At 37.4% G+C, this 13144-nt stretch overlaps 1 protein-coding gene across 4 annotated transcripts in view; it reads left to right on the top strand.

Moving 5' to 3' along the window:
- Kcnh7 (potassium voltage-gated channel subfamily H member 7) overlaps positions 1-13144 on the top strand; it is a 470424-nt gene that overhangs the window by 70897 nt on the left and 386383 nt on the right. The window lies entirely within an intron of this gene.

Genomic DNA, 13144 nt, shown 5'->3' with positions numbered 1-13144 from the left:
AGGAAGCTAGTTCTTGGCTATATGAGACAGGAAGCTGAATCAGAGTCTATAAGCAAGCCAGTGAATAGCATTTCTCCATGGATTCTGCTTCAAGCTATTGCCTTGGGTTTCTTCCATGATACTATAACCTGTAAGGTTAAATAAACCCTTCATCTTCCAAGTTGATTTTGCTTGGTATATTACAGAAACATAGAAGTAAAATAATGCAGATGCCAAATGATACTCACAGACTTGTAGAAAGCAAAGATACAAATGTATGGAATATGTTTGAAGCCCAATACCTAACTGAGAAGTATTGACACTTGGTGGCAACCAGGAAAGAAAGGTTCCAGTTTTTCAGAGCTATGTCTTCTGATAGGTTTCCAGTTCTCCAGTGAGTTACTCTATACCCTGCACATATGGGCAACACTAATTGGTCTCAGTGAGTTATTAAGAAAAATTAATATAGGATATTAAGTTTGGAGGTAGCATAGGAGAAGGGGGTCCAGCAGGAATTGGAGTGTAAAATAGAGGTTAGTTATTATCAAAATGCATTGTGTATTATGTATATGAACTTCACAAATTATAAATTTTGAAGTACTATGCATATATTTGAAAGTAAGGAAAACAGAAATAGCATGTTGGCTAGATTTTGATCATGAAACGCCTTGTGTGTGAGGAGAGAAGCATCACCTGTGCAGCAGGAAAACAGAAACCATCAGATATTTAAGGTGATATGGGGTGAATTTGGAGAAGAATTGGTTTCTAGAATGGATGAAGAAATAAATCTAGGATTTCTGGGTAGTCTAGCAAGAACTCACAGGAATCTCTACAAAACTTGAGTGAAGAGAAGAATGAGAATGGGATTTCCAGTGTGAGCACAGTAAAGCTATGAAGGAATGGAAGCAAAGACCCAGATGCATGGGAAACTTAGGGAGACTGGGAGTTCTACAATACAAAGACGTGTAATGTCTTTGGAAGCACAGCAACAATGAAGTTCCTGATTAAGAGAGGTGAATTGTTTAGTTTTTATTTAGTACATCTAAATTGACCAATGACACTTCAGCTATGATTATTCAGAACATTCAACGTCTGATGCTTAGAAAATTTATAATGCCGAGAAACATCCGTTGTCAGGATAAAAGAAATTCATGAAATGAAAGTTAATAAGCTTTTCTCATTTATTAGCATAAGAGAATTATGTAACATTTATAATTTCCATATGCAATTAGATATCTTGCCTTAGTCTATATCCCACAGTGTTGGTATCACTGTCTTACACAAATTGATTCTTTTTTCTTTATTTTTTTAATTTGTTTTGGTTTTTTGAGACAGGGTTTCTCTGTATTGCTTTGGAGCCTGTCCTGGCACTTGCTCTGTGTACCAGGCTGGTTTCCAACTCACAGAGATCCACCTGCCTCTGCCTCCCAAGTGCTGTGATTAAAGCATGCGCCACCAGCACCCGGCCACAGATTAATTTTTTAGAAAGTCAGACATTTGTACCAGTCATGCTGACAAAAGCTGAAAAAGTGGGTGCACTTATTATTATCATACTTGTCTTTAGTAATTTATATTTAGCTGAAATTAATGTGAAAGTATCAGTTTCTAATATATCAATATTCAAACAAATATATATAGATGCATGATATCCAATATGAATGTTCACAGAGCTTTACTCAATAACATAAACATTTATTGCTGTTGCCTAAATTTCTTTATATTTTGAACCAATCAAAATTTGTTGACTCAGATTTTATATCATTAAAATAGATAAAATGAATTGAATGATATGAGAAGTCTTCGGCAAATATGCAATTAAATTGCTGTGGCTGAGTCATCAGAGGTAGCATATGTGAATATCTGCAGTTACTAAATTAAACCAACCAAATGTAACCTGAATTTTAACTACAAATGGGAGGCATAAAAGTCTCCAGTTGGACAAATGATGAATACATTTCCATTTAAAAAGAGAAGAATACTTTGCTTTCATATTGCACTTTTGTAAAATCCCAAAGGGTCAGAATCATGATAATACCCCTATGTTCAGTATTAATTTGTTTATAAGGACAGCTGTCCCTTCTACTGTTCAAATTTGCATCGTAAGTTTGTGTATTATACGATTTGACTACTCATCCTGCAGATGCTGTTTTTACTATTTTGCTTCAATTACATTAACCCCACAAGTTTCTATTTTATTCTATGTTACTTAGGTCTGTATGTATTACAGAAGAACAAATTGATATCACACACACACACGTGTGTGTGTGTGTTTTGCATATCTATGCATGCATACACAAAATGCATAAAATAGCAGTTGTTAGAGAGTTTGTACTGCAAACAGACTTTCTCTGCCTTTTCCTTGGAGATGACCTTCTCCAGTGAGTTCTACTAAAGACTCTAATAAGTTGGTTTCAATACCAGTATGTGGGCAATAGGAGTGTTAATTCAGTAAAGATTATTAGTTTATGCATATTCATTAAATTTGTTTTTATGCAGCCATTCAACTTAGTAAATGGTTGCATCCAGAAAAGGCTCTAATTAGAGAAATTAATTAGGGCTTGGAAAGGTATGGAGAGATTTGTGTGCATTTGGAAGGGGTATTTTTCTCCTGGTGGAAAAAAAAACCTGCTGGGGAGGGCTGACAATAGAGTTTGCATATAGCTGAGACTGTAATAGCATGGAGTGTTTCAAGCCATAAGAGCACAAAGGAGTGGGGGTATATTGTTCAAATTAACACAACAGTTCTGGCAGGTGAGAGCACACCTTGGCCCTTCCTCATGGGAATTTATCTTTTTTAGCTCCTTACCAAGGTTCAAAAGCCACATTGACCCCACCCACCCTTAATGCTACCATTTGAAACAAAAGTATTCTGGCTGTAGAAAGTGATTTTGTGTCACTTTGGGATGTTCCATTTCCCCTCAGTTACCTCCATGGTGTCCCTGCCACCAGAAGCCAAAAAGAAGCAGCTGTTCTGAATATGTACAAACAGAAGAAACTGTTTCTATAGCAACCATAGAACCCTGTGGAAAATCTCTCTCTAACGTTCGCCAATCTCTCCACTTCAAGCCTCCTTCTCTTCCTTTTGTGAACCAACGGACTGCCCTTACATAGAAAGGGTACTTGGTGATGTGACTATACATTGGGGGCGAGGATGACCACTGCTGTCACACTTTGCAGGAACTAAAAGTGTTGTTCTTAGCCAAAGATTCTGAGAAAACAGCAGAATTGGACATTTGTAGATTTCTGGTTGCTGGGTACACTTTCCCTGATGAGATAATGATAATAGGCCTACAAGTCAGTGTGAGCTGGTTCTCAGGGAGATCTGTCAACATTACTGGTTTGTGAACTGCAGATTTCAGGTTTCATGTAAACGATGGGACACTTTTGATGTCACTGACTGATATATGGTGCTAAAATTTCCATAATAGTTGGGGTTATTGTTGGTGTGTGTGTGGTGGTGTGTGTGTGTGTTTCTCTGTGGAATAGAAGAAAACGTCAGTGTTCATCAAATGAAGACCTGTGTCAAAACACTTGGCACATTTTTAATTGCTGTTATTTCATTCCTATTTTAATTTTCTTATAAAGTTGTGTTTAAAATAGTTGGTGAATTTCTGTTGCTGCACACTGTATGTGCACACTTGTCTGTGTCACACAGCACACATGTAGAGTCAGAAGAAAATTTATGAGTACAAGGTCTCTCCTTTACTACATGGGTTTCAAAGATCCAACTGGTGGTTGTGAGGTTGCAAGACTTGGCTATCTTTCCAGCCCATATCTTCCTCCAAAGTTCTGTTTAGATTACTCTAAGAGTAATGTCTTTAAGTTTTTATATGTCTTTTGGGTATTTAACCTTCAATTTGAAATTTATTTGTACTCAAAAGATAGTCTTTAAATCAATAATTTAGTGAATTAATACTTTAAGTCAATAATTTAAAAGCTAGAAATATTTTATGTACATCTTATCCAACATATACCAGCAGAAAAAGAGGTTAGGCATTTGCTAACAAATACATGCATTCCATACATCATTGAAATTGATATTTTTGTATATGGAAAGCTGCAATATGGCATGTCACTGAAATTGTGAGGATTTTTAAATATGGAATGCTACACCATGGTATTTTATCTTTAGGTTTATAGTTTGGAACTGTGTAAATCAAAAGGTTTATCAATATCTGGAATTAGGTTTTCTAACTCACTGATGAAATTGTATAAAATTTGTCCATTGGAGTGCCAACTGGTTCAGCCACTTTGGAAATCAGTATGGAGATTCCTCAGAAAAATGGGAATAAACCTACCACAAGACCCAGCAACTCCACTCTTAGGCATATATCCAAAAGATGCCCATTCATACAACAAAGATGTCTGTTCCACTATGTTCATAGCAGCTTTATTTGTAATAGCCAGAACTTGGAAGCAACCTAGATGTCCCTCACCCGAAGAGTGGATAGAGAAAATGTGGTACATCTACACAATGGAGTACTATTCAGCAGTAAAAATAACGGAATCATGAGATTCGCAGGCAAATGGATGACACTAGAAGAAACCATCCTGAGTGAGGTAACCCAGTCACAAAAAGAGAAACATGGCATGTACTCTCTCATATATGGATTTTAGACATAGATCTGGGGAGTGCCAGCCTACAATCCTATGGCCAGAGAGTCTGGGAAACAGAAACTTCATTTAGTGGCTGATCGAAGAACAGGCAGACTCCCTTGTTTAAGTACTGAGCTGAACTCAAGAAAGCCAGTAACAGAGAGGGAGGACTAATGATCAAATGGATTAAGACTGGGCTGGTTTAACCCCCCAGAAACAGCTGACCAGACAAAGGTTAACTCTTGAATCCCAGGCATCAGCCTGGGAATCCAGCATGGGACTGATCAAGACCCCCTGAATCTGGGTGTCAGTGAGGAGGCCTAGGGAATCTATTGAGCCTTGGGCAGCAGATCAGTACCCATCCCAAGTATACACACGGACTTTGGACTCCCATAGAACAATGTGAGGTGCACTCTCACCCTGAACTCTTGGGGAAGGGTCTAGGCCCTGCCCTATATGAAATGACAGACTATGGACACCCCCATGGAGGGCCTCACCCTCCCTGGGGGAATGAGGGGTTAACGGAGGGGGCTTGGGGGGGAGGGCACGGGAGGAGGGGAGGGAATGGGAGAGGGGCCTGGAACTGACTTTTGAAGCAACCTCGTTTCTTATCTAAATTTAAACTGGAAAATAAAATATATATAAAAAATAAATAAAAATATAATTTTTAAATTGGGGGGAAGAACAGAGAAGGAGATCAAGGAAAGAGATACCTTAATAGAGGGAGTTGTTATGGGCTTAATGAGAAATCTAGCACTAGGGAAATCTCCAGGGATCCACAAGGATGATCCCAACTAAGAATCTATGCAATAGTGGAGGGGCTACCTTAAATTCCTTTCCTCTATAATAATATCGATGACTACCTTAAATGCCATCATAGAGCATTTACCCAGTAACTGATGGAAGTGGAAGCAGAGATATACAGCTAATCATCAGGTCAAATTCCTGGAACCCAGTTGTAGAGAAGGAGGGGTGAAGAGCAAAGGGGTCAAGACTATGTTGGGGAAACCCAAACAGCTGACCTGAGTAAGTGGGTGCTCACCAACCCCAGTCTGTCAGCTGGGGAACCAGCATTAGACTGAATCAGGCCCCCTGAACATGGTGTCCGTTGGGGGGCTTGAACAGTCTTATGTGGCCTCTGGCAGTGGAGCCAGTATTTATCCCTAGTTCATAAATGGGTTTTCAGGGCCTATACCCTATGGAGGGGTACTTTCTCTGCCTAGATACATGGGAGAGGGCCTAGGTCCTTCCCCAAATGATTTGACAGACTTTGATGATCCCCCATTGATTGCCTCCCCCCTCCCTGAGGAGTGGATGTAGTGTGGAATGGGGGAGTTGATGGGGTGAATGCGAGAGCGGGAGAGGAGACTGGGATTGGTATGTGAAATAAGATTGTTTTTAATTTAAATAAAAATTAATTAAAGTCCATGTGTATACTCGGGATAAATACTGATCTACTGCCCAAGGCTCAATACACACGGACTTTGGACTCCCATCCAACAATTTGAGATGCACTCTCTCCCTGAACACTTGGGGGAGGGGCTAGGCCCTGCCCTGAATGAAATGACAGACTATGGACACCCCCATGGAGGGCCTCACCCTCCCTGAGGAAATGAGGGGATACTGGGGGGGGGCTGGGGGGGAGGTCACGGGAGGAGGGGAAGGAAACGGAGAGGGTCCTGGAACTGACTTGTGAAGCAACCTTGTTTCTAATCTAAATTTAAACTTAAAAATAAATAATAAAAAATAAAATAATAAATTAATCAAAATATAATCTTAATTAAAAATCCCTAGGCAAAGGTTTATTAGTCATTAACCGTACTTAAAATATTTTATAAATGATGTTACTTATATATAACTAGGTATGACTATCAATATGATAAGGTAAAAGCCAGTAAAAACTCATTTGCTTATGCAGTTTTGATATCTGATATATGAAGTTTTCCAGATCTGTTTAATCCCTGGACTTCATGTAAAAAAGCCAGGTATGATCACACACACACACACACACACACACACACACACACACACGCACATACACACATACAAAGATGGTTAATTCATAAAAAGTATCATTATAAAATATATTCATTATAAAAGGTATCATTTTTAGTAGCCATGTGTAGAAAAAAAACATTTATTTGCCTTAAATGATAATCATAATATACTCCAAATGATTGAATTAAATATAAATTATACAGCACAGCTAAAATAACCTTGAAACTGTGTAAGAAAAATGTTCAGAACACTGAAAGATCTTTTTCTACTTGTCAGGTTGAAAATAGTGACATAGTTACTAGAAATGCTAATGAGACTATGGGAGCAACTCATCTATTGTGGACAGAAATACAACTGGCCACAACATCCAAGAAGACCAGTTCAGGTACAGGTTTTTGAGCCCTCAAAAGTACATAACTTTAAGTGAGTAATTTCACTTCCAAAATTATTCCCAGCAGGCACAATTAGATATACTGAGAAATATAGGACATATATAGATAGTAATTATAAAAAAAAAGAAATAGAAGTTATTCCTGTGAATATAATATAGGTAAAATATTTTTAGTCACATGATTAAGATGCTTTGATTGGGGCTAGAGAGATAGCTCAGAGGCACTGGCTGCTCTTCCAAAGGGCCTGAGTTCAATTCCCATAGTGGCTCACAACCATCTGTAATGAGATCTGGTACCCTTTTCTGGCCTGGAGGCAGAACACTGTATACATAATAAATATTTTTTAAAAAGATGCTTTGGTTAATCCTTATAAACAGGGAACAATCTCAAAGATCAATCATTTTTTTAATCCACAGAAATATAAAGTATTGAACATTCCACATTTGTTCAGAAATGTGTGAGTCTGTTTATTAGGATGTTTTACTCAGAAGGACTCTCTCATAGCTAGACTTTATTTCATTTGACTTTACAGGAGTCTTCCATGTACAGGTATTACTTGGCTTGTCATTGATAGTACAAAATAGCTCACATAAGAATCTTAGTGAGAAAAGTTTATTTGAACGGTGATTTTCTTTTTAGACTGACCCTAGTGTTTCTAATCCAGCTATAGCGAGGCTGAACATCATGTCAAGTTAGTGATTTAGAGGAAGTTTTCTCACCTCGTGGCATCCAGGAAACAGAAAGAGCAATAGTGGTCAGGGATCAGTTGCACACACATATACCTTCCAAAAACACGCCACAATGACCTACCCTCTGTCCAGGTACTTTCACCCAAGTTTCAAGTACCTACAAATAAAGCCATACAAAGGTGAATCCTCCAGTGATTTGGTCAGAAATATCACAATCCTCCAACAACTAGAACTCCTATGTGGGAGACAAGCTTTGAATACTTGAGCTTTTGAGGGTGCATTTTGTATCTAAAACTATAACTGGTAGTGTATGTGCAGCTGCAGATTTAGCTCAGTGTCTAGCATCAACAGGATCCTAGATTTAAATCCAAGCAGTAGGGATGGGACTAGTACTTGTGCAAAATGTAGATTCTATTTATTTGAGCTGAAAGGAAACTTTCTCTACCAAGAAAGACAGAAAGTTTCAAACCTTTTTACTTACACATATTATCCCTGCTCTGTCATGCCTGTCTATTACATAACAGAAAAAACAGTACATGTGATCAAGTAAATATTAATTAATAGATAAAGTAGATGATAGGAAATAGTATGAAACTGGATATTTGATATAAAAGAAAAATGGAGAATTCAACCAGAAAGATATGTAACACGAACAATAAAACCCAGAGACAGATATTGGGGTTCAAGCTGAAAGATTAGAGAAGCAAAGCAGTCAGCGAATAGCTCTTACCTCTACCTCAGATTGAAGGGCTGTCCTGTCCTCAGCATGACTGCAGATTAAATCCCACATGAGACCTTTGGCTTCTTCATTTTTACCTCTCCAATCCTGGGATTAAAGGCATGGGATCCCAAGTGCCAAGATCTCCTATATATGAGCTGTTTCTTTTTGAGACTGGATCAGTTTCATTTAGCTCAGAGTGGCCTTGAGCTAACAGAGATCCATCTGTCTATCTCCGGAGTCCTGAGATTAAAGGTGGGAACCACCACCACTAAGCTTCTGTAGCTAACTAGTGTGGTTGGCTTTGTTTTCTGATACTTCAGGCAATCTTTATTAAATCATAAATATCACCATAAGGATATAGTAAAGTCCACCCAGTTCTTACATTTTCTGTCATGTACTCAATTTCTATTAGGTATTGACTCAACTTCATCAAAGAGAGTAACACTTCCTGGTTTATTGCCCTCACAACATCTTGCAAATACTTTAGCTCTCTTTACAAACACCTATAGGAGGAATTTTCTTGTGTAAAGAATGTAGACATCTCTAAATTCTACAAAAATATTTGGTAACCATGTAGTAATGGAAATACCATGTGTTAGAAACCCTACAGTATTTAAAATTTTAGAATTATGTATGTATGTATATGAATGCACCTACATTCATGCAGCCCGCTGAGACTGGAAGAGGATGTTGACTCATAGACCTATGGTTACAGATGGTTGCGAGCCACAGCATGGGTGCTGAGAACAAAAGCCAGTCCTCTGCAAGAGCAAGAAGTGCTCTTAACCTCTGGGTCCTCTCTTCAATCTCAGCCCTACAGAAGTGAAAGACTTGAAAACCTGGAATTCAGAACTGCATAATTGTAGTGGAGAACTAGATTAAAAGTAGGTAACTTGTTCTATTCTAAAGATGTTCTCACATTTAAACTTAATGTCAGAAATAAAATAAAGTAATATTTATTTATTTATTTATTTATTTGTTTGTTTGTTTCAAAGAAAGGAGTCTCTCTAGTTTTGGCTGGCCTGGAAATTGCCTAGGAGACCATAATTCACACTCACAGAGATCGACCTGCCTCTGCCTCCCAAGTGGAAAGATTACTATGCCTGGCAAATGGGATTTTAATAGTGACAGAAAAAAAATACAAAGGAATGTACTTTGGGATTTGATCATATAGACTCAGCAGTCCTCAACCTGTAAATTGCAATTCCCACTGAGGTCATATACAATTCATGACATTAGCAAATTTACAGGTGCAAAGCAACAATGAAATAATTTTATGGTTGCAGGTCATCACAACAGGAAGAACTGTATTAAAGGGCCACAGCACAGGCAGGTGAACCACTGAGGGATCCCAGAAATCATCTACTAATGAAGCTTTGACATTTATTGCATCTGCTTTCCTTTCCCGCTTCTGAAATCAGGTCTCGTCGAGGTCTCTGTGTAAAATTATCCCTGAATTCTGATATTTCTTTAGGGCCTGCCTGTATTATTGCCCCTTTCTCTCTCTTCTAGTTTCATCAAATAAAATGAATTCAGCATAAATATTCATGTGAACACTGTGACATTTTAATACATTTTGGATTTCTTTTTATAGCTCCATTTGGTGTTTATATGGTTATATATGTCAAACAATTTAGAAATATAACAGCTTTAAAAATTATGTTAGCTAACCAAAAAATGCTGCCTGAGCTCTCGTGGCTTATTCAAAATAAATTTATTCTGCGAAGCATAAACTTAATGCATGGCCCTTTATAACACGCCAAAGCATCATGGCTAAAAGAAACATTTTAAGTTTCAACTGCATCTATGTTCAGATATTTATGTTTATAGTGGGTACTTTAATAAATGAATACTTTTGAAGATAATTCATGTATTGATTTTTGGAGGGTAATTTATATCTAAGCCAATGCTGTTTTATTCCCTGTCGGTTTTGATCTGTTTTACTTGTGAAAATCTGTGGCGGGAACGATTGATGCTCCTCGTAATTTTAATGGGAAAAGTAAATTTATTCTGACCATTTGAAAATGTATTCATTGTCTTATATTTGTAAGGAGTCTCTGGTGGCATTGTAATCTGGGCAGTATGTACTAGAATTTACCAGTGTTATCATTACTTAGACGATTGAGGGTAAAATAATAATTTTTTATACAGGAGGCTGAATAAGGAAGGAACATTTCCTTGGAAATGACTTTCTTCTTAGTTTTTATATAAAATAGTCCTGTTTTCTGAATATTTATGCTCTCCTAACCATAATATAAAAGCATAGCCTATCCTTGTAGTTACTGATGTTTTTCTCTTGTAAAATGAGAGTTTCAGGGATACTAAGGAGCATAAAGCTTTCAATTCTTGCCTTGAGCTGCTCTTGTTGAAATTTGCATGGCACCTTGGGAATCTCATCTTTTTTGGAAGTATTTATCCAACTCCTGTATGGAAAAAAACTATTTGAAAAAAATAAATACAGAAGAAGAATAAGAAGAAGAAGAAGAAGAAGAAGAAGAAGAAGAAGAAGAAGAAGAAGATTGCCAACAGTGTATGAAGTCTATCCTTCACTCAAAGAAAAATGTCCTGAGAGACATGCATTTCATGACTACACACACACACACACACTATGCATAGGCCTTTTTTGTTAAATTATTTTTCATTAATCCATCATATTATTACTTGTCACCTGTTTATACAAAACCAAAAAGCTAAATTTTTATTCCTAGATACTACTATGGTAATAGACGTAAGTAGACAGTGAATAAATTAATGAGTAAAACAGTGGACCAAAGGCCTGTAAAATTTTCCTATAGCAAATATGTTGTTTCCATGTTAATTGTGTAACAGGTGCTCCACATAATTTAAGCCACACTCCCATTGTGCTAAAGCCCCTGGCAGTCTCTTAAACAGCTTCCTAATATGCTTTCCTTCCCTGTGTAGACCAGTGGGATATACATCATCAGTAGAAATAACAAGCTCTCACTACTCAATTTCCCCCAGATTTTCAACCTATCTCTTTATTTTCAGTGTTGGGGGAGGGCGGCTCACTGTGTCATGTACAGTAATTTGAAACTCTAGATACTGAAAGTCAGCAGGTACTGCTGACTGAAAACTAAACAAATCACATTTATTTGTGATGTAAAGATGGCTCAAAATGACAAAATTGTACTTGATGTGAGTTACAGAAAACACTAATTTTAACTATTTAGTGGATAATGATCTGGGAGCACGGATTTCCCTTATAAGCAATGTACACAAGAACAACGTAAGATGCAAGAATTAAAAAAAAAAGAAACATGACAGAGTATTCCTTAGATGGAAATAAACATTTGCAGTTCTTACTTTAGATTCCAACTGGTTTTTCTTGTTTACAAGTCACAGCATGAATTGTTGAAGATAAATAAATATCCTACCCAGCTGTCATAGGCTGTACTCATTTTAACATTAAATCATTATCTACTGAATGCCAAAAAATTACTTAACATGAAGATAGTCAGGCACTGTTCACTTAGGGTACTATGTTATCACTACTTTTCAGTAAAAACTGTATGCAATGTTACCATATATTGATTCCTTAGGTCTTGCCTCTTGAATTTTTTAATAGGTCATCCCTTGGAAAACTAATTCAAAAACGTTGAGGACAATTAGTGGAGACAAATACTCATGATCATGCAGAACCCAATAACGGATTCATTTGCAATGGGCTGAGATTGCTTCCAAAATTTCTAGCTTCGAAAAATTCTAAGAGCTTTCCTTGTTCTTCAACTTACTTTATGTGTGGTGCTAGGGTGAGAATCCTGGAGCCTTGCGCATGTCAGGCATGTGTTCTACCATCAGCTGCATCCATGTCTTTCCCCTCCATCCTTCCCTTTCTGCTTTTTCTTCCCTCCTTGTCTTTTCAACCTAGTGCTATCAAAAGGTACTGGCAATTTTGCACCCTATAGCATCAACGATAAATCTAACAGCAGCCATTTTTATGTGCCTTTACACTTTGTGAAACATGGGGCCTTAGAACTTCTGATTCTAGGAATGCTGGCTACATAGACTCCATTGGATAACTCATTATAGTCACCTAGACTGTTTGGTGACTTCCTACTGGGAGTCTGCTTGAAGCTGACTTTCCAAATTCACTCTTTCAGTGCCAGACTTGACTGGTTTCCTGAGGACAATTGATACCCATACAGCTACCCATCCTCTAAGCACATGCCATTCCTAACCTATGTGATGCAAGATTGCAGCTCCCAATCATGGACAGAAGAGAAAACAATCCAATTTTCTTCTGTGTGTAGGCTAAATACCTGTTGTCAACCAAACTTAAGATCTTGCTTCCCCTTCTTTTGCCTAGTCAGTAGAATAATCCTATGAGGATTAAAATTTCCCAAACCTAAGTCTGACTTCTGCTGAAGGTATAAGAAACCTAAACCAGATCCTAAACTTCATTAGCAGTTAGTAGAGTATATGTTAATTCTTTCCTGAAGAAACAAAGCTTTCCCATTTGATTCTTTGGCAATAAACATTATCCTACCAGTCTGTTAAACTGTAATTGAAATAGCTTTACATCATTCCTCATTTCTAAAAATTATTGTCAACTTACCCTTCCTATTCCCTTGACCTCAAATTGACTTCCTAATGTCATCCTTAAACTTTCTTTTGTGCATAGGAAATGCTGAGCCATCAGAGCTTAGCTAAAAGGCTATTGTGCTTTGACTACTTGCTTGCTTTTAGTTTTTTACAAATTTTTTATAAAATCTCTACTGGGGAAACTCCTTAACACAAACATACGCAAT

The sequence above is a fragment of the Mesocricetus auratus genome, unplaced genomic scaffold (assembly GCF_017639785.1).
Source record: "Mesocricetus auratus isolate SY011 unplaced genomic scaffold, BCM_Maur_2.0 Super-Scaffold_100004, whole genome shotgun sequence".
Classification (NCBI taxonomy): domain Eukaryota; kingdom Metazoa; phylum Chordata; class Mammalia; order Rodentia; family Cricetidae; genus Mesocricetus; species Mesocricetus auratus.
This window is presented reverse-complemented; position numbering and strand designations above follow the sequence as displayed.